General features: G+C 42.8%; 1 long non-coding RNA gene across 2 annotated transcripts; it reads right to left on the reverse strand.

The window, feature by feature from the left end:
* Window positions 1-14,048: 14,048 nt before the first annotated feature.
* LOC140455523 (uncharacterized) lies at window positions 14,049-19,928 on the reverse strand. Of its 2 annotated transcripts, none has more exons than XR_011952900.1 (4): window positions 18,263-19,928; window positions 16,920-17,063; window positions 16,077-16,199; window positions 14,049-14,389 (listed from the first exon to the last, which is right to left on the reverse strand). It is a non-coding gene; the product is annotated as an uncharacterized lncRNA (long non-coding RNA). The 2 variants fall into 2 exon arrangements; XR_011952901.1 differs by lacking the exon at window positions 14,049-14,389 and adding an exon at window positions 14,399-14,850.
* Window positions 19,929-20,059: the final 131 nt, after the last annotated feature.

Raw genomic sequence — 20,059 nt, forward strand, 5'->3', positions numbered from 1 at the left:
AAGCCATCCGGAGGGATGCCAATATCACTGCCATGGAGGTAGGATCAGGAAGGTATAAGATCACCCTTTAAGCAGATGGCGTTCCTCTCTTTCTAAGTAACCCAATGATATCTGTGTCCTGTTTAATATGAATGATTAATTTATTTGGATCTTTCTCAGGGTATAAAATCAATTTTATGAAATTGGAGGCCATCCCTGTTGGGGGTCTTATTAGAGTGACAGACCTTGGAGTGGAATCTGATTCCCTTCCAGATGGCCACAAGGATGTTCCTTTTATTTAGTTATTTTTATCACCCAAGCCTTCAATCAATTATATAAAGCTAACTTCGTGCAGTTGCTACAGAAGATAAGACAGGATCTTCCAATATCCTGTTTGGGTTAGCTCTGGTTAAAATGAGTGTCCTTCCTTGTTTTTGATACCCCATGCCAATGGTCCCTTTGACGCTGCCCAAGCAGGCGCTACGGAGGCTTAAACGTTGGCTTTGATCTTTCATCTGGCGTCACAGATGGCCTCCTATTAAGCTGGACAAATTGCAGCTTCCACAGTGAATGGGGGCATGTCGATTTTCCATACTTTAAGAAATGCCAACTAAGTTCCTTGCTATCCGATGTGGCTTATTGGGCTTGCCAGGACCCATGGTCAATTTGGCTGGACATCGAGGTCTTCCAGACAAATTGTCCTTTCATTAATCTATCGTTCATGGACAAGATGAGGACGATTATGGCGAATTGCAGAAACTGATTGTCCTTAACACAGTGAAAACTTGGAGAATGATGGACAAGTTGAGGGCAATTTACAAAACAAACACTTCGACTTTCACTCCCATTGTGGGATTGGTAGGATTCCAGCCGAGATTGATGGATTCTGGCTTTAGGCTCTGAGAGTCTAGAGGAGTTTCCTGTTTGGGAGAAGTTTTTGACGGGGAGGATGACTTTTGAGCAGCTGAGCCAGGAATATGAGGTATCTGGGAGAGACCTCTTTTGTTACTTTCAGCTTCAGGATTTTATTCAGAAAAAGACTACATTAATGGTTCGTCTCTGTAAGTCAGATATGTAGACAAGAGTGCTTCAGTCCACGGGCAGTCTCTTGGTCAGTGCCTTCTGTCATTTATTAGGAAATCGTGTATCGAAGGACATTGACCCTGTTACACCAGAATAGGAAGAGGCTATTCAGTCCCTGGAGCCTGATATACAGATACAGGAGGAGGCCAGTCAGCTTCTCGAGTCGATAACACTGGGCCCAGAGTAGGCCATGCAGCACCACTACCCTGTTATGTAGCAATAGGATAACATAGGAACAGGAAGAGGCCACGCAGGGACTGGAGATTGGTGCACTGGGATACCAGGAGGACATTCAGTCCCATCGAGCCTGTTGCACGGGAATTGGAAAAGGATGCAGACTCTATGAGACTTTTTTATGGGAAAGGAGGAAGAAGTTTACCTCATGTGTCTGGTGTATGGGAACAGAAGAATGCCCTCATTCCTATATCAGGGATGCAGGAGGAGACTGTTCAGTATCTCCAGACTGTGATGGAGGAATATGAGAAGGTTTATCAGCCCCTCAAACTGTTACACAGCAACAGGAAGATTGCATAAGCCCTCACAACTCTTATGCATCAGCAGGAGGATAAGCAGACCATCTATATGGTGATGTGAAACACCAGAAAGACATGAGCCCATCGATTTTATGCACAAGGAAGAGAATGAGTCCATTCAGCGACTCAGATATCCTACAGAGCAATCAGAGCAGGTCATTTCACGCCATGTGACAATTATATAGGATTGAAGCGAACAAAGAGATTATAGAGAGGTAAGAATGTAGAATTATTATCTTCATTATGGAATATATAGTCGTGAGAAAACTTGAAATTTAAGAAATAATGTTAAAGTCGATTATTCAGGAATTAATGTCAAGAAATTTGAAAAGTCAAACCACAATCTATCAGACTCAATATGATTTGGATCATGGGGATCCTAGAAATGAAATATTTAGACTTCCAGAAGGCATTGAATAGCTCTGCACAAATGATTAATCTGCAGAATAAGATTTCTTATGATTAAAAGTAGTTTATCAGCTTGGATACAGGCTTGGTGAAGCAACAAAATGCAGTGAGATGGAAAAAATGTGGATCATTTTCTGTTTGGCATAATTCAACTTATAGGAAACCATATGTCTTGGTCCCCAGCCCCAACTATTTACAATCTATATTCTTACGTAGTTGAGAAGATACACATGTTATAACCAAATTAACAGATGACACTAATTCAGGTGAGAATTTGCAATGAAGATGCAAGAAATTAGAAAATGTATATAGATAGTTTGGGGCAACATTTGACAGAAGAAACTGAACAACGAAAAGTATGAGTGTATCTGTTTGGATCAGTGTAACAGAAAGACAAGTTATTATCCAAATGGAGAGAGACTTCAGAGTGATTAGGTACAGAGGGATCTGGCTGTCCAAGTTCATACTACAGAATACTCCGATGTAGGTACAGCAGATAATGAGAAAGGCAAGTGCAACTTTGGCATTTATTTCTAAAACAATGGATTATAAAGGGAGAGAGGTGTGAGATCGCAACTGAGTACTGTGTGCAGTCTTGGTGTCCTGAGTGTAGGAGGGATGTATTTGCCATGGAGGCAGTTCAGAAGTGGTTTACTCGATTGACTCCAGAGATGAGGAGCTTCTCCTCTGGAGACAGATGGACCAGTTCAGCCCAACACTGTCTGGAGTATAGAAAAATGAGAGGAGATGTCAGAGGTCTGGACGATGTTAAAGGTGATTTACAATGTAGATGTGAAGTGGATATTTCCTCATGTGGGACAATCTTGAAAGATCCTAAAACCATAGTTTGAGGATGAGGTGGGGGAGAATTAAAACAGGGGTGAGGAGAGCCTACGTCTCTCAAAGGGTTGGTAATCTGTGTAATTCACTGCCCCAGAGTGCAGTACATGCTGGGATATTGAGTAAGTGAAGGAATATGGAGAGCGGACAGGAACGTGGAACTGAGGCCGCAATGACATCAGCCATGATTGTATTCAATGGCAGAACAGGCCCGAGGGGTTGGATTGTTCCTCGTTCTTATTCAGTCCTTTGAATGTGTTACACATAAATGGGGGAGGGCTGGTGATCAGACAGGAAGCAGGCACTCTGGATAAATCAGCCTAACTCAGTTTGACAGAACGTCACCAGTGGAGTCACACAGTGACCAGTGCAGGGTTCACAGCTCTTTACAATCTGTATCAATGATCAGGAGGAGTGGAACAAATGTACTGTAACTAAGTTTACCGAATAAACTAAGATAAACAGGAACCTAAATTATCAAGGGAAGGTGGAGAGCCTGTAATTGGATATGGACAGGTGAAGTCAATGCATAAAAGTTTAGCAAATGGGATTTAAGGTGATATATAGTCTGTCATTTTTATTAGGAAGAATGGCAGGCAGTATGTTACTGAAACGGAGAAAGGCTACAGGACTTAGTGATGCAGTGTGTACTGGAGGGTTCATTCTGACCCGATCAGAGACGGGAAGTGTTGCTACATCTCCTTGATGTTCCCAGGGACCCCATTGCTCTCAACCACCATATATATCCTCCGACTCCAAATGGTGACGTTGACGTCAGCATACTGGGAGATGATGGAGCTGTCACCCACTCCTGCCTGGAAAGTTCCAGATCATAGAAGCTGAATGAAACAGTGACCCTAACAGCCACTGGCAGCACCGTCCTCCCGCTGGTGTGAAGATGCAAGTCTTGTTGAAGGAAGTGACACCGCTCTGTGACCAGCTACTTGTTCAATCAGGGTCCCCACACATTCTACTCCTGAGTTCAATGTAACTTGGGAAGCTGTTCCTGGAAAACCCGGAGTGGATACAGCAGATCTTTTCCCGAAGCACACTCACTCCGTGACTTCAGATCTTCCTCTCTGCAGCCTCTGCGCCATTTGTTGTTCATGTTACAGACCCAGAAGCTGTAACTACAGTCCCTATGCTCCATCCAGAGTTGGGTCACCAAATCCTGAGGTCTCCCTGAATGTCTGAGGCGGGTCACAGCACAACCTCCAGCAAACCATCCCCAGCACCTCCATTTATTTTTCAATAACAGGAGACAGTCAGAAGCCCCTCAGCTACAAGTTCGATGCCTGCTCTTTTACAATTACACTCGAGAGGTTTCCTCGTGTTATTGACTACACAATTATCTGAGACGGACAAACACAGGTGTTCAGTGGACACGCACAGTCCAAGGTTCAAAGGCGTGTCTAAAACTGCTGGAATCCCTGTCCAACATGGAGTACCACATGGGGCACACCGGGAAGTGAACAGCAGACAAACACACACACACACCCCTGTCAAAGGAGTAGTACATGGGACACACCGGGAAGTGAGCAACAGTCAAAAACACACACCCCTGTCCATGGAGTACCACATGAGACACACCTGGAAGTGAACAACAGCCCAGCACACACACCCCTGTCTATGGAGCACCACATGGGACACACCGTCTGACACATACCATTTCATTGTTTCTAAGCTTCTCAGTGCCAGCTCTCGATACACGAAGGAGCCAAATAGGACACACAGTTGGGACGTACAGGAGAGCACGAGCCATACGTTTTGCACATTGTTTCTGAGCTTCATAACGATTTCCCCGGGATTCCAGTGATATGAGCACGAACGGCCAGGTTAAGGTACAGAAGGACGGATATTCATGTTATAATTGGATGATTACTTGATCGACAAATTCAGCAAATGTGGCTCTTCTCAGACAAATGGGATTAACTGGATGAGTAGTACTTTCGTAGGTCCAATAACAAAAGTGAGAATATAAAGTAAATGTGCTGACAGATCAGCTGAAATCCATGTCACAGACACCATAATCCAGATGATATATCTGTGCAGCATGTAGCAGTGTTCAGACCAGGCTAGTGTACAGCTCAATACAACCAGCAATCTGTGCAGACCACACCAGTCCATGAACTACCTCTCCAGCACTGGGAGCTATGCAGTGAACAGCAGTGAATTGCTGTGTAAACCAGGCACATTTGCCCTCCCAGCATGTAGAGCAGTGTACGCCACCCCAGGGCATGGATTTGTAAACCTGGAGCAGTTACCCACCCAGCATGTAGAGCTGTATACACCAAACCAGTGCATTGAACTGTAAACCAGCAGCAGTTACCCTCCCAGCATGTAGGACTGTGTACACCACCGCAGTGCATTGTTCATTAACACTGTGTTAGATCACTGCCCAGCGAGGGGAAACTTGCAGCCTATTCTTTAAGTGACAGAATGTGCAGCTCCCATTCATTTGCAGCTCTATGTCTCCATTGTGTCAATGGATGAAGTCGGCAATGATCAGACAGGGCTCTGAGGGTTACAATGTATTCAGGAATGAAGTGAAGAATAATCTCAGGAGAGCGAGAAGCGGGCAAGAAAAAGACTTGGTGAGTAGGATTAAGGTAAAATTTAAGATGTTCTATACTTTTGTGGGGAACAAGATGATGGCTTTAGTGAGGGTAGGGCTCATCAGGATAGTGGAGGGAACTTGTGCCAGGAGTCGGAGGAGGTAGGGGAACATAGAATATAGAATATAGAACACAGTACAGGCCCTTTGGCCCTCGATGTTGCGCCGAACAGTCATACCAATCTGAAGCCCATCTAACCTACACTATTCCATATACGTCCATATGCTTGTCCAATGACGAATTAAATGCACTTAAAGTTGGCGAATCTACTACCATTGTAGCCAAAGCATTCCATATCCTTACTACTCTCTGAGTAAAGAAACTATGTCTGACATTTGTCCTATATCCATCACTCCTCCATTTAAAGCTATGCCTCCGAGTGCTTGCCGTCACCATTCTTGGAAAAAGGCTCTCCCTGTCCGCCCTATCTAGCCCTCTGATTATCTTATCTGTCTCTATTAAGTCACCTCTCAACCTTCTTCTCTCTAACAAAAACAGCCTCAAGTCCCTCAGTCTTTCCTCGTAAGACCTCCCCTCCATACCAGGCAACATCCCAGTAAATCTCCTCTGCACCCTTTCCAAATCTTCCACATCCTTCTTATAATGTGGTGACCAGAACTGTATACAATACTCCAAGTGCAGCCCCACTAGAGTTTTGTACAGCTGTAGCATGACCTCGTGGTTCCGGAATTCAATGCCTCTATTAATAAAAAGGTAGAACACTGTATGCCTTCTTAACAACCCTACCAACCTGGGTGGCAACTTTCAAGGATCTGTGTACCTGGACACCAAGATCTCTCTGCTCATCTACACAACCACTAGCCCAGTACTTTGCATTCCGGTTACTCCGACCAAAGTGAATCACCTCATACTAGTCTGCATTAAACTCCATTTTCCACCTCTCAGCCCAGCTGTGCAGCTTATCTATGTCTCTCTGTAACCTACAACATCATTCATCACTATCCACCAATCCACCGACCTTAGTGCCATCTGCAAATTTACTAATGAACCATCTACGCCCTCATACAGGTCGTTTATAAAAATCACAAACAGCAGTGGACCCAACACCGACCCTTGCGGTACACCACTGGTAACTGGACTCCAGGATGAACATTTCCCATCAACCACCATCCTCTGCCTTCTTTCAAAAAGCCAATTACTGATCCAAACTGCTATATCTTCCACAATCCCATTCCTCTGCATTTTGTACAACAGCCTACTGTGGGGAACATTATTAAATGCCTTGCTGAAATCCATACACACCACATCAACCAGTTTACTCTCATCTCCCTGTTTGGTCACTTTCTCAAAGAACTCAATAAGGTTTGTGAGGCACGACCTACCCTTCACAAAACCGTGCTGACTATCCCCAATCAAATTATTCTTTTCTAGATGATTATAAAGCCTATCTCTTATAAACTTTTCCAACACCTTACCAACAACTGGAGTAAGGCTCACTGGTCTATAATTACCAGGGTTGTCTCTACTCCCCTTATTGCTATCCTTCAGTCTTCTAGCACTATTCCTGCAGATAATAACAACAATTAAAGATCAACGCCAAAGGCTCGGCAATCTCCTCCCTGGCTGCCCAGAGGATCCTAGGATCAATCCATTCTGGCCCAAGGGTCTTATCTATTTTCACACGCTACAGGATTTCTAATACCTCTTCCTTGTGAAACCCAATCAGACCTAGTCTAGTAGCCTGTACCTCAGTAATCTCCTCGAAAACATTTCCGTTTTCTTGAGTGAATACTGTTGAAAATATTCATTGAGGGCTTCCTCTATCTCCTTTGACTCCACACACATCTTCCCACTACTATCCTTGATTGGCCCTAATCTTACTTCTCATTCTTGTATTCCTTAAATACCTATAGAAAGCCTTAGGGTTTACCCTGATCCTATCCGCCAACAACTTCTCATGTCTCCTCCTGGCTCTTCTGAGGTCTCTCATTAGATCTTTCCTGGCTCCCTTGTAACCCTCAAGCGCCCTAACTGAGCCTTCACATCTCATCCTAATATAAACTGCCTTGTTTCTCTTGACCAGAGATTCCACTTCATTTGTAAACTACGGTTCCCGCACTCTACAGCTTCCTCTCTGCCTGACAGGTACATACTTATCTCGGACACACACAGTAGCTTTTCCTTGAATAAACTCCACATTTTTAATGTGCCCATCTCCTGCAGTTTCCTTCCTCATTATATGCTTCCTAAATCTTGCCGAATGGCATCGTAATTGCCTTTCCCCCAGCTGTAACTCTTGCCCAGTGGTATACACCTATCCCTTTCTATCACTGAAGTAAACATAACAGAATTGTGATCACTATCACCAAGGTGCTCACCTACTTCCAAGTCTAACATCTGACCTGGCACATTACCCAGTATCAAATCTAATGTGGCTTTGCCCCTTGTTGGCCTGTCTACATACTGTGTCAGGAAGCCCTCCTGCACACACCGGAAAAAAACGGACCCATCTATAGTACTCGTACTGTAGTGTTTCCGTTCAATATTTCGAAAGTTGATGTCCCCCATTACAACTACCCTGTCTCTGTCACTTCTATCAAGAATCATCTTTGCTATCCTTTCCTCTACATCTCTGGAAATATTCGGAGGCACATAGAAAACTTCCATCAGGGTGATCTCTCCTTTCCTGTTTCTAACTTCAGCCCATACTGCCTCATTCAACGAGTCCCCAAACATCCTTTCTGCAACTGTAATACCGTCCTTGGCCAACAATGCCACACTTTCCACTCTTTTACCATCTTCTCTGTTCTTCCTGAAACATCTAAATTCTGGAACCTGCAACAATCATTCCTGTCCCTGCTCGATCCATGTCTCCAAAATGGCCAAAACATTGAAGTCCCTGGCCAAAGTTCAATGGTGCAATACCTTAACAGGGAAGACCGTGGAGGAACACTGGCGGATATTTCTGTGTATAATGCAGAAGTTGCAGGATCAGTTCATTCCTAAATGAGGAGGAGACATGGGAGGCCATGGCTGACGAGGGAAGTAAAGAAACATATAAAGTTAAAAGAGAAAAAGTATAACTTAGCGAAGATAAGTGGGAAAACTGAGGACTGGGAAGCTTTTAAAGAACAACAGAGGATTAGTAAGAAGGAAATACGCAGAGAAAAAAGACTGGGAGGTCCCTAATGAATGCCTTCCTTCAGTATTCAGTCCTGAGAGGGACCTTCATGTTTTTGGGTATAGAGTGAAACAGGCAGATATGCTAGAACAGGAGGATGTGCTGAACATTTTGAGAATCACAAAGATAGACATATCTTCTTGGCCAGATGGAAAAAAAAAACCTAGGAGACTATAGGAAGCGAGTGAAGAGATTGCTGTGTGTTTTGGGATGATCTTTATGTCATCACTGTCCACTGGATTCGTGCCAGATGATAGCAGGTTGGCAAATGTTATTCCCCTGTTCAAGAAAGGGAATAGAGATAATCCTGCGAATTAGAGGCCAATCATTCTTATGCCAGTGATGGGAAGAGTATTGGAGAGGATTTGAGAGACACGAGTTATGATTATTTGGAAAACCATAATTTGATTAGAGGCAGTCAGCATGCTTTTATAAGGTGCAGGTCATGCCTCATAAGTCTTAACAACATCCAAACTGACAGCCGCATCTGCACATGCACACACACACACAGTTGGGTATAGGGAGGATCATAATTGTACTGAGGACACTCAGAGTGGCGAATGCTCCCGAGGAGTAATATCTGTGCTCGCTCTGTAATGTGGACGTGATTTGTCTTTGAAGATTATTCGTTACACAGAGTGTACACCTTAATGAGTATTTCCACTGCAAACAAACAACTCTGACCAAACCATTTGTAAGGTGATGCGATCTATTTATTACCCGTTCTTTAAAGTGAAATATTTTATAATTTTATAATTCACCTCTGCAAGATGTAAGTGAGAAAGGATTGAAAAGTCCTGAAACTGACCCAGTGGTGATGGTAATATATCTAGGTATTAGACAAAACTGTTCTGTGCCTCCAGAGATATTTGCAAAGCCAAACAGCCGTGCAATGTGAGAGATTCACAGTATTTGATGTCCTCTGACAGAGAAAAAAACTGACACTTGTGCAGTGTCATGGGGAGACCAGCAGAGGGTGGCATTGTTTGACTATGAACTTAATAGGGACAGAGGTAGAGGTGGAGGAGGGGAGTAGGGGTTTATCTCAATTTCAATGGATTTAGCCCCAAACCCACAGAGCCATCCTTTCACAGAGATGCACACAAACATACATAGACACATTAAACACACAACACATATACATATAGATATGGACACTTACACACAAACACATGCACACGCCCACACACAGACACAGTGGTTTCTTTAAGATAGAGATAAGTACGTTTTTCATGAATAAGGGAATCAATGGTGAAGGCAGGAGAATGTGGCTGAGAAACATTTTAACTGTGATCAAACGGCACAGCAGATCCAAGGGGCTAAATGGCTTAATTCTGCTCCAATTTCCTATTTTGTGAAGGGATTCATTTTGAAAGTCGAATTTGAATGCAGGTTACTGGGTTAAATGCAGGATTCGTAGCAGTGTGGCGGAACAAACGGATCTTGGGATCCATGTCTGTAGGTCTCTCAGTTGCCACCTAAGTTGATAGGGTTGTTAAGAAGGCGTATGTTGTGTTGGCTTTCATTCACAGCGGGACTGAGTTTAAGAGCTGGGAGATTATGCTGCAGGTCTATAAAGCCCTGGTGAGACCACATTTGAAATGTTCTGATCGCTTCATTATAGAAAGGATATGGAAGCTGGAGAGTGGGTGCAGAGGAGATTTACCAGGATGCTGCCTGGACTAGAGGGCTTGTCTTATGAAGAAAGGTTGAGTGAGCTATGGCTTTTCTCATTGGAGTAAAGAAGGATGAGAGGTAACTTGATAGATCTGAACATGATGGTGTGAGTAAAACAGAGTAAATACAAACTGAGTAAATAAACAGAGACCTCTTCCCAGGGTGGAAATGGTTGTCACGAGGTGAGCATAATTTTAAGGTGTTTGGAGAAAGGTTTTGGGAGATGTCAAAGGCAGGTTTTTTTTTACACAGAGAGTGTTGGGTGCGTGGAATGCACTGATAGCGGTGGTAGTAGAATCACATACATTAGGGACAGTTAAGTGACTCTTGAATAGGCACATGGAAGATAGTAAAATTAAGGGTATGTCGTTTCGTTTTATCTTAAAGTAGGCTAAAAGCATGGCCCAACATTGAGGGCTGAAGTGCTGTATTGTTCTATGTTCTTATTTCCTACACTCTTGTGACCTTATAGTATCTGGAATTCCTTTAACTTCAGTCGAGGCTACATTTGGTAAGTATTTGACTGAAGAGAGTTAATGGAAATGTGAACAGGTTTGAGGGACTGAATGGTCTATATCTTTTCCCAATTGTTGTGTCCTTGTGTTTTGAAACAGTACGGATTGGTTTGAGGGGAACACATTTTGAGAATAAGGACCTTCCCATTTCAGACTGAGACAGGGATGTTCCTTTCTCTTTAGGATTGTGTGATCTGTGATATTCTCATCTCCAGGAAGCAATGAAGACTGAGTTTCTGAAAACACTCAAGGTTGAGTTCTGTAGCCCTTTGATGAACAAAAGAATCCATGCTTATTCATGCACCAAACCTTTAAATACTGTAATTGTCCCAGCCTTCAACACTTCATCTGACAGTTCATTCCATACACTCCACGAAAAGGTTACCACTTTTGTCTCTTTTAAATCTTTCCCTTCTCGCCTTAAATTTATTTGATCTAGTTTTATATTCCCTCAATCAAGGAAATGTCACCATTTCCATGCCCCTCGTCATTTTATAAACCTCTACAGGGTACTTCAGGATTGAGAATGAGTGATGTTCACACTGAACCGTGTAAGATCTTGAGGATAGTGTATTAGTTGTGTAGCTGATGGACATTTCCTACGATTATGTGAGACAAGAACTAAGGATTCAAATTTAAGATAGGAAGGGGATGTGTAGTTACAATCACGTCAACAATGCACATTCTGAATGGTGCAGCAGGCTCGAGGGGCTGAGTGGCCAACTGCTGCTCCTGTCCCATGTGTTGTTCTCTCACTCAACCCCTCGAGGCTGTTACAGAGAGAGGCAGATCCCATTCAGCCAGTCAGGATCGGTACAATGAGACACGAGGAGACCTCTGTGTTCCCTAAGAGTTTATAAAGGATTCAAATTTAAGAGAACGATGTACTAATTTTAAAACAGATACTTTGAAGACATGAATTTATTGGACAAAAATTATGATGGCACGTAAAAACGTATCTTCAAATTATACTTTATAAATTGCTCCTACAGGGAGCAGGTTATACGGATGGAGTCATACAATCCTGAGAATGTTCAAGGAGGCTTCACATGATCTAGTATGGTGGTCAGATAACATTATTACATATTTCAGCTAAAAGATCGAGAGAATGCAACCTGCTTGAGAAGTCACAGCTTATTGCTCCCTCTCTTTCCTTCTTCCTTCTCACAGCAACGTATGAGAGGTGAAAACCTGTCAGTCATCTTTACCATTCTTGAAGAATTCCTGTTGAGGATTCATTGGACTCTCCATATTGCCTGAAGCAAAGGGAATTCAGCCAACTCCAAACGTCACAGGAAGGAATCCGATTGCCAACAGCTTGTGTGAGCAGAATAACCTCAGAGGCAGAATATTTTGTTTTTCCTTTTTGTCTTGAATTTAACTATTTCTTGTAAAGCTCTTTCGAGCTGGTATTCTGCAGAGTTTTTTCCTGTCTGTCTTCAGGCATGTGTATGGGTGTGCACCTGTGTATGAGACTGTGTATATGCACAAAGTGTGTTGGCGTGTGCATTGAAAGATAAATATTAATGTACATATCTGTCCAAACTGCTTGTCACGTATCTTCCCACCTTACTTTGAGTATCTTTTATTTGGTGAATTATTTTTTGCAAATGTAAGATATCGAACTGACTTGTCCCTCGCAAAGAATGTGACCTAGTCTGAGAACTATATCATTGGCCATAACACCAACCGGGTTACATTTAAAATTTATAATGACCAGTGGAGTAGCGGCACTAGAAAATAAAACAATGACCCCTCTAACTGCAGTCTGAGCATGGATGAGGAGAAATTTACAAAGGGCTGTTTGAGTGGAAATGCTCTTCCCCAGAAGTTTGTGGTGCCTGTGTGTTTGCATTTATTCAAAGCTGTTAGTTAGATATTGGACAGTAAAGGACAATGAACTACAGATAGGAAATTGGGGCTGAGACCACAAACTGATCAGCCACAATCTTACTGTCAGCTGGAGAAGGCTCAAAGTGTCTAATTACTCAGTCCAACATCCCAATGTTCCATTCAGCTCCTCAAACCTGCCAGACAAGAGCATTTGGAAGTCATTTGGAAGGATTATGAAAGGACTGGACACTCTGGCAGGAGGGAACATATTTCCGTTGATGGGGGAGTGCCGAACCAGAGGACACAACTTAAAAATACGGGGTAGACCATTTAGGACAGAGATGAGGAGAAACTACTTCACCCAGAGAGTGGTGGCTGTGTGGAATGCTCTGCCCAGAGGGCAGTGGAGGCCCAGTCTCTGGATTCTTTTAAGAAAGAATTGGATAGAGCTCTTAAAGATAGTGGAGTCAAGGGGTATGGAGATAAGGCTGGAACAGGATACTGATTAGGAATGATCAGCCATGATCATATTGAATGGCGGTGCAGGCTCGAAGGGCAGAATGGCCTACTCCTGCATCTATTGTCTATTGTCTATTTACTTCGATAAGCTGTTACACAGAAACAGAGCAGACCATTCAGGGCCTGAAGACTCGAGAGTGTACTGCTGGAAAAGCACAGCAGGTCAGACAGCATTCAAGGAGCAGAAGAATCGATGTTTTAGGCATAAACAGTTCATCAGGATTCCTGACAAAGGACTTACGCCTGAAATGTCGATTCTCTTGCTCCTCGGATGCTGCCTCGCCTGCTGTGCTTTTCCTGCACTACACTTTCGACTCTGATCTCCAACATCTGCAGTCCTCACTTTTTTTTTAGCGCCTGAAGACTGTCACACACAGTTTGGTATGGTGTTGGAAAATATTCTTGCGGAAAAAAAGAGTCAGTGCCAGTGTGAAACATCCTACACCTCTCTCTTTACAGAACTGTGTTCATTTGTTGGTTATGGTGCAGACCCAGATTCATTATGTGTAAAGCTCCCATACCTCACCCAGAGGTGTCTCACAAAATCATCTGGTCTCCCTGACTGCATCTTCAATCACAGGATTTCCAGGAGAATAACTTTTCAATAAACGAATGCAAGATCAACAGAAATACAAATAAGTCATTCAGCCCTTTAAGCCTGACTTTCCCTTCAATAAGATCATGACTGATCTGTTCAATGCCACTACTCCTCTTTTGTGCCCAATTTCTGCAGCCCTCAACTCTCTGATGCGTCAAATATCCATTGTGCACCCAACCCCCACCCCCAACTTCTCAGTAATCCATCTCCCTTAACCCTCTAGATTAGAGATGGCCATTATCCTCTGTGAGAAGGAAACACTCGTGTACACACACCATGACCTATTGACATGAATCAAAACATGAATACCAAGAGTGACAGGCCTTTATATCAAAGCAGGATTTAACTGAGGATGATATCAAGGAACCCGAACAGAATTGAATGTAATGGGAATGATGTGTAAACTCCCCATTGGTTAGAGGCCATTCAGAGCACAAGGGAAGATGTTTGTGTTTGGTGAGGATCAACCATCTCAGTCACAGGACATCGCTGCAGGCATCCTGTAGGTAGTTTTCTTCAGCCGCTTCAACATCTTTCCCAGAGCATACAGTTAGAAGTGGGAGCTCTTCTCTAAAGATTGCATAATGTTCAGAATAAGTTGTCACTTCTCTGCCACTGAAGCAGTCTGTGTCCATGTGCAGCAAGACCTGGATAGCATTTAAACAGTGCTGTAGGTAACATTCATGTAACAGTCCTGCAAGACATTGCTCATCTCCACAGTTAAATATGAAGAGTCTGATGAGGTAGGGGAAGCCCGAAATGAGTTTTTTGTTTCTGTCTTTACTAAAGAAAAGGACTTCGTAGTGAATGAAACCATTGAGGAGCAGGTAAGCATGCTGGAACGGATAGAGATTGAGGAAGCTGATGCTTTGAAAATTTTGACAAATATGAAGATTGACAAGTCTCCAGGGCCAGACCAGATTTGTCCTCGGCTGCTTTGGGAAACGAGAAATGTGATTGCTTCACCACTTGCGAAGATCTTTGCAGTCTCGCTCTCCACCGGAGTCATACCGGAGGACTGGGGGGAGGGAAATGTAATTCCTCTCTTCAAGAAAGGAAATAGGAAAATCCCCGGAAATTACAGACCAGTCAGTCTCACGTCTGTCATCTGCAAGGTGTTATAAAGGATTCTGAGGGTTAGGATTTATGACCATCTGGAAGAGCATGGCTTGATTAAAGGCAGTCAGCACGGCTTTGTGAGGGGCAGGTCATGCCTCACAAATCTTGTTGAGTTCTTTGAGGATGTTACTAGACACGTTGATGAGGGTCGAGCTGTCGATGTTGTGTATATGGACTTCCGTGAGGCATTTGATATGGTTCCCCATGGTAGGCTCATTCAAAAGGCCAGGAGGAATGGGACACCAGGGAACTTAGCTGTCTGGATACAGAATTGGCTGGTCGACAGAAGACAGCGAGTGGTAGTGGAAGGAAAATATTCTGCCCGGAAGTCAGTGTTCCACAGGGCTCTGTTCTTGGGCCTCTACTCTTTGTAATTTTTATTAATGACTTGGATGAGGAGATTGAAGGATGGGTCAGCAAGTTTGCAGACGACACAAAGGTTGGAGGTGTCATTGACAGTATAGAGGGCTGTTGTAGGCTGCAGTGCGACATGGACAGGATGCAGAGATGGGCTGAGAGGTGACAAATGGAGTTCAGCCTGGATAAATGCGCGGTCATGCATTTTGGAAGGTCGAATTTGAAAGTTAAGTACAGTATTAAAGATAGGATTCTTATCAGTGTGGAGGAACAGCGGGATCTTGGTGTGCAGGTACACAGATCCCTTAAAATTGCCACGCAGGTGGACAGGGCTGTTAAGAAAGCATATAGTGTTTTGGCTTTCATTAACAGGGGGATTGAGTTTAAGAGCCGTGAGATCTTGTTACAGCTCTATAAAACTTTGGTTAGACCGCACTTGGAATACTGCGTCCAGTTCTGGTTGCCCTATTATAGGAAAGATGTGGATGCTTTGGAGAAGGTTCAGAGGAGGTTTACCAGGATGCTGCCAGGAATGGAGGGCTTATCTTACAAAGAGAGGTTGACTGAACTCGGACCTTTTTCATTGGAAAAAAGGAAGGGAGCGGACTTAAATGAGAGGCATAGATAGAATCGATAGCCCGAAACTTTTTCGCAGGGCAGAAATTGTTAACATGAGGGGTCATAGTTTTTAGCTGTTTGGCGGAAAGTATAGAAGGGATGTTCTTTACGCAGAGAGTTGTGAGAGCATGGAATGCGTTGCCAGCAGCAGTTGTGGAAGCGAGGTCATTGGGGATATTTAAGAGTCTGCTGGACGTGCATATGGTCACAGAAATTTGAGAGTTTATACATTAGGTTTACCTCACATGAGGATCAATGGTCGGTACAACATCGTGGGCTGAAGGGCCTGTTCTGTGCTGTACTGTTCTATTTTCTATGTTCCAAACAGTAAGCAGTGACAAAACACCACAGACGAGCCAGGATCTGGAGGTAGAAACAGAGGCAGCATTTTGAGTCTGATATGATCCTCTTCTGAAAAACTCATATTGGACTCAAAAAGTTAATTGTGTTCCTCTCTGCTCAGAACTTGCAAATGTTTTCCTGCACTTTCAACTTAGTTACTCTTTTGGACTGTGGATATTTGTCTGATCTGAAAGGGAACAGTCTGTTGACGCTCAAGAATTTGGTAATGGCTTTTGAATGAAAAATGAAAAACTATGTGCCTGACAGCTCCCTAAATACCGATAATTTATTGCCACTGTCATAATGCATTATCAAAATGTTGAACTCGGTGGTCATGACATCACATGATCAATCCTCTGAAAGTGACTGATTGATAACGATTAGGATCAGTGCTTCAATGTCTTATCATGCTCCTGATGTTACAGGCATCATACTCATCCAACAAGGTCTTACCTTTCCGAGAGTTTACATACAACTATGAAGGCATAAAATATCCTTGTATTTTTAACAAGACATATTCATCCAGGGTTTTGGAAGGCACGAGCAAGGGCAGAGTTTATTTGTCATCCCCAATGGCTCTGGAATAAGCAACACAGAGTTGCCCTGTTTTACCCCTTCAATCCGAAGTGAAGCAGGTCCAGACAGAGCTGTTTGTAGGGGCATTCCAAGACTTTTAACAAATACTTGTGAAGGAACAGCAAATTAGTCCCAAGTCAGGATGACATGCAACTTGGAAGATACCTTTCAGAGAATGATTTTTCTCTTGTTCCCATTCCCAGTGCAGAATGTTCTCTAATTCCCATGAATCACAGTTTTGCTCAGGTCCTTGATTCCTCCCTCAGTCAAGTCCTGCTTCGATTAAAAGTGAAGTCAATCTGATCTCACCTAAAATTACACGGGAAGATCAGTTGAAAGAATAAGGAGCAAAAGACAAGAACTTTGTTTGTTTGAACAATGTCCTCACAATATTCAAAAGAAAATTGATGCATAGTCTTCCTGCATGCATTATTTCAACATGACATCACTTTTCAAACAATATTCTGAACGGTGGATGTTTGTTCTTTTAATTTGCTTCCAATTCAGTGTAGAAATGAGAATGTGAATTGATCTACTATAGTGTGTTTATAATCCAGAATTTAATTCAATCTTTATCATCATTGCTCTAGCTCTTTCAAACAAAAATAATGAATGACCCTGGGTCCATCCTGCAGATTAAAAAGTTCTTTCCGCTCTGACTATTACAGCAAATGTTGTAAAGAATAAGCTGCAGGCCCACGTAAAACGGAAATGTTGCAGGACAAGATGCTAAAAGCTAGTCCAAGGTTAATGATGTCCAATCCATATGAATAATACATGCAGAGGGGCGGAGTATAAAAGCAGAATTCAGCACCATGCCCAAAATAATACTTGTGGCTCCCTCACAAAAGACTACAGCCGATTCACGCTGCAAATTTTCTAAAATAGGAAAAACAAGAGACTGGAATTCCCAATTCTGTAACATCTATAGAACATGAAGAAAATCAAGTTTTGTTTCTGAAATTCATAAATGTCGATGATAAGAATGTGGGAGATGTAGGGGATGTTGGAGGATGATAAACCATATTGTAGATGACACAATGATTAGCCGGGTGGGTCACAGTAATCAAGAACGTGTGGGTTACAAGAAAATAGAAGGTCAGATCAATGATCAATGGTAACACTGAAATATGTGAGATGCTGCATTTTGGAAGATGAACACAAGACAAGAGAGAATTCAAGCCATGAAGATACGTTACATTTGCTTTTGGAGCAGAGAAGAGTGAGGGGTGAACCTGTCAGAAGTGTATTATAGCATGAGAGGTATTGGACGAGTGAACAGACAACAGCTATTCCCCTTAGTCAAAGGGTCAAAAACAAGAGAAATACATTTGAAGTGAAAGAGAAGATACTAAGAGAGGATTTGTGAAATCTGTTTTGAACCCAGATATGTGTCAAAAATGCATTGCCTGGGAGGGTGGTTCAGGAAGGTAACCTCACAAACATGTTCATGAGAACCGTGTCATATTTTTTTCAGTATCTAAAGACAACAGAAATGTAGAACCTACATTTGTAAGGAATTAAAACAGCTCCATCATGTGATAAGATCATGAACGACCTCAATCACACATTCTTCCTTTTCCCTGGCAATGTTAGTGCGTCACTCTTAGTCAAGAATCTGCCTGCTTCTGCTTTAGGAATATTCAATGTCTTATTCTCCAACGCTATCTGGGAAGAGAATTGTACAAAAACACAACACTCAGAGGATGACACCAAATCGCCATCTTCTTAACAGAGACATTTTTTCAGTTTTATAGGCCATCCACTCATGGTAATCTCTCACAGAAGCTGAAATATTGTTTTCGAATTCAACTTGAAAAGTCTACTTTGAATATTCTGAGGTTAAAGGAACATGTTGTTCGCCTAAACCCCAGCAGATCCAGGGCCAGTCATTTCAAGATTTCCTCCTGAAATAAACACTTCTCGTAAGAGTCAGCTGAGTGAATCCTCTCTGGACAGCATTTCATATCATCGTAGTCATTGCTCTCTCGATGTGGTTACACCGCTACATCGTAAATCTGTAGAAAATCGTCCCTACTTTTAAATATATTCTGTTTCAGAAAGTTTCAACATTTGTCTCACCTCCCTAGAAATCTGATGTACATGTAAAGTTTTTAATTTGCAATCCAGGCGCCCGCTTCCTCCGTGCCTAAAGCTAATCTCTCCACTGAAATAATATGCTTCCATTCAACCCGCCAATATCTTTTAGCACAGACACATTTTTCCTACCATGTTCCATACACCAATATTTGGCTGTTCACTTGACCCACCTTAATCTACTTATAGACTCATGTCCTCTTCTTATCTTCCTTCTCGAAAAGTTTCAAGTTTGTATTCTTCCGCAATACAGACAGAATATTTGGCCAAAGAAATACACTGTGGCCATATTGCAAAGTAATTGACAATGAAATATTATTACTCCATGTCTAAACTATGAATTTGAGACAATGCTAAAGTGTTTTGCAGTCGCACCACTCAGTTCCATTACTTAAAATATAGTCGGATGGTGTGGAATGTGTGTGGGTACAACTGAAGAACCGTAAAGGTGAAAACCCTTAGTTGGAGTTATATACAGGTCTACAAATCGTAGTCAGAAGCTGGGGCGCATGATCAGCGAGGAGATAGAAACGACATGCAGGAAAGGCAAAATTACAGTGACTGGGAAAGTCAGTGGTAGTGGTTTGCAAGGAAAGGAATTTGTGGAATCTCTACGAGATGGCTTTTTGGAGCAGCTTATGGTGCAGGCGATGAGGGAACGGGCAATACTGGAGTTAGAGCTGTGCAATGAGGCAGACTTGATAAGGAAGCTTAAGGTGAAGGAACCTTCGGAGGCAGTGATCATAATATGATTGAACCTAGTCCTCAATTTGAGAGGGAGAAAGTAAAATCGGAGTTACTATTACAGCTGAATAAAGGCACCTTCAAAGGCACAAGGGAGGAGCTGGGTAGAATTGACTGGGAGAGGAGCCGAGCAGGAAAGACAGGGTAACAATAATGGCGGGAGTTTCTCGGAGCAATTTAGGAGTCACAGCAGAGATTGATCCCAAGGTAAAAGATGCATTGTACAGCGAGGAGGAGGCAATCATGGTTTGGAGATGCCGGTGTTGGACTGGGGTGTTAAAAATTAAAAATCACAACACCAGGTTATAGTCTAACAGGTTTAATTGGAAGCACACTAGCTTTCGGAGCGACGCTCCTTCATCAGGTGATAGTGGAGGGCTCGATCGTAACACAGAATTTATAGCAAAAATTTACAGTGTGATGTAACTGAAATTATACATCACACTGCAAATTTTTGCTGTGAA

This window comes from Chiloscyllium punctatum, chromosome 30 (genome assembly GCF_047496795.1).
Source record: "Chiloscyllium punctatum isolate Juve2018m chromosome 30, sChiPun1.3, whole genome shotgun sequence".
Lineage (NCBI taxonomy): Eukaryota > Metazoa > Chordata > Chondrichthyes > Orectolobiformes > Hemiscylliidae > Chiloscyllium > Chiloscyllium punctatum.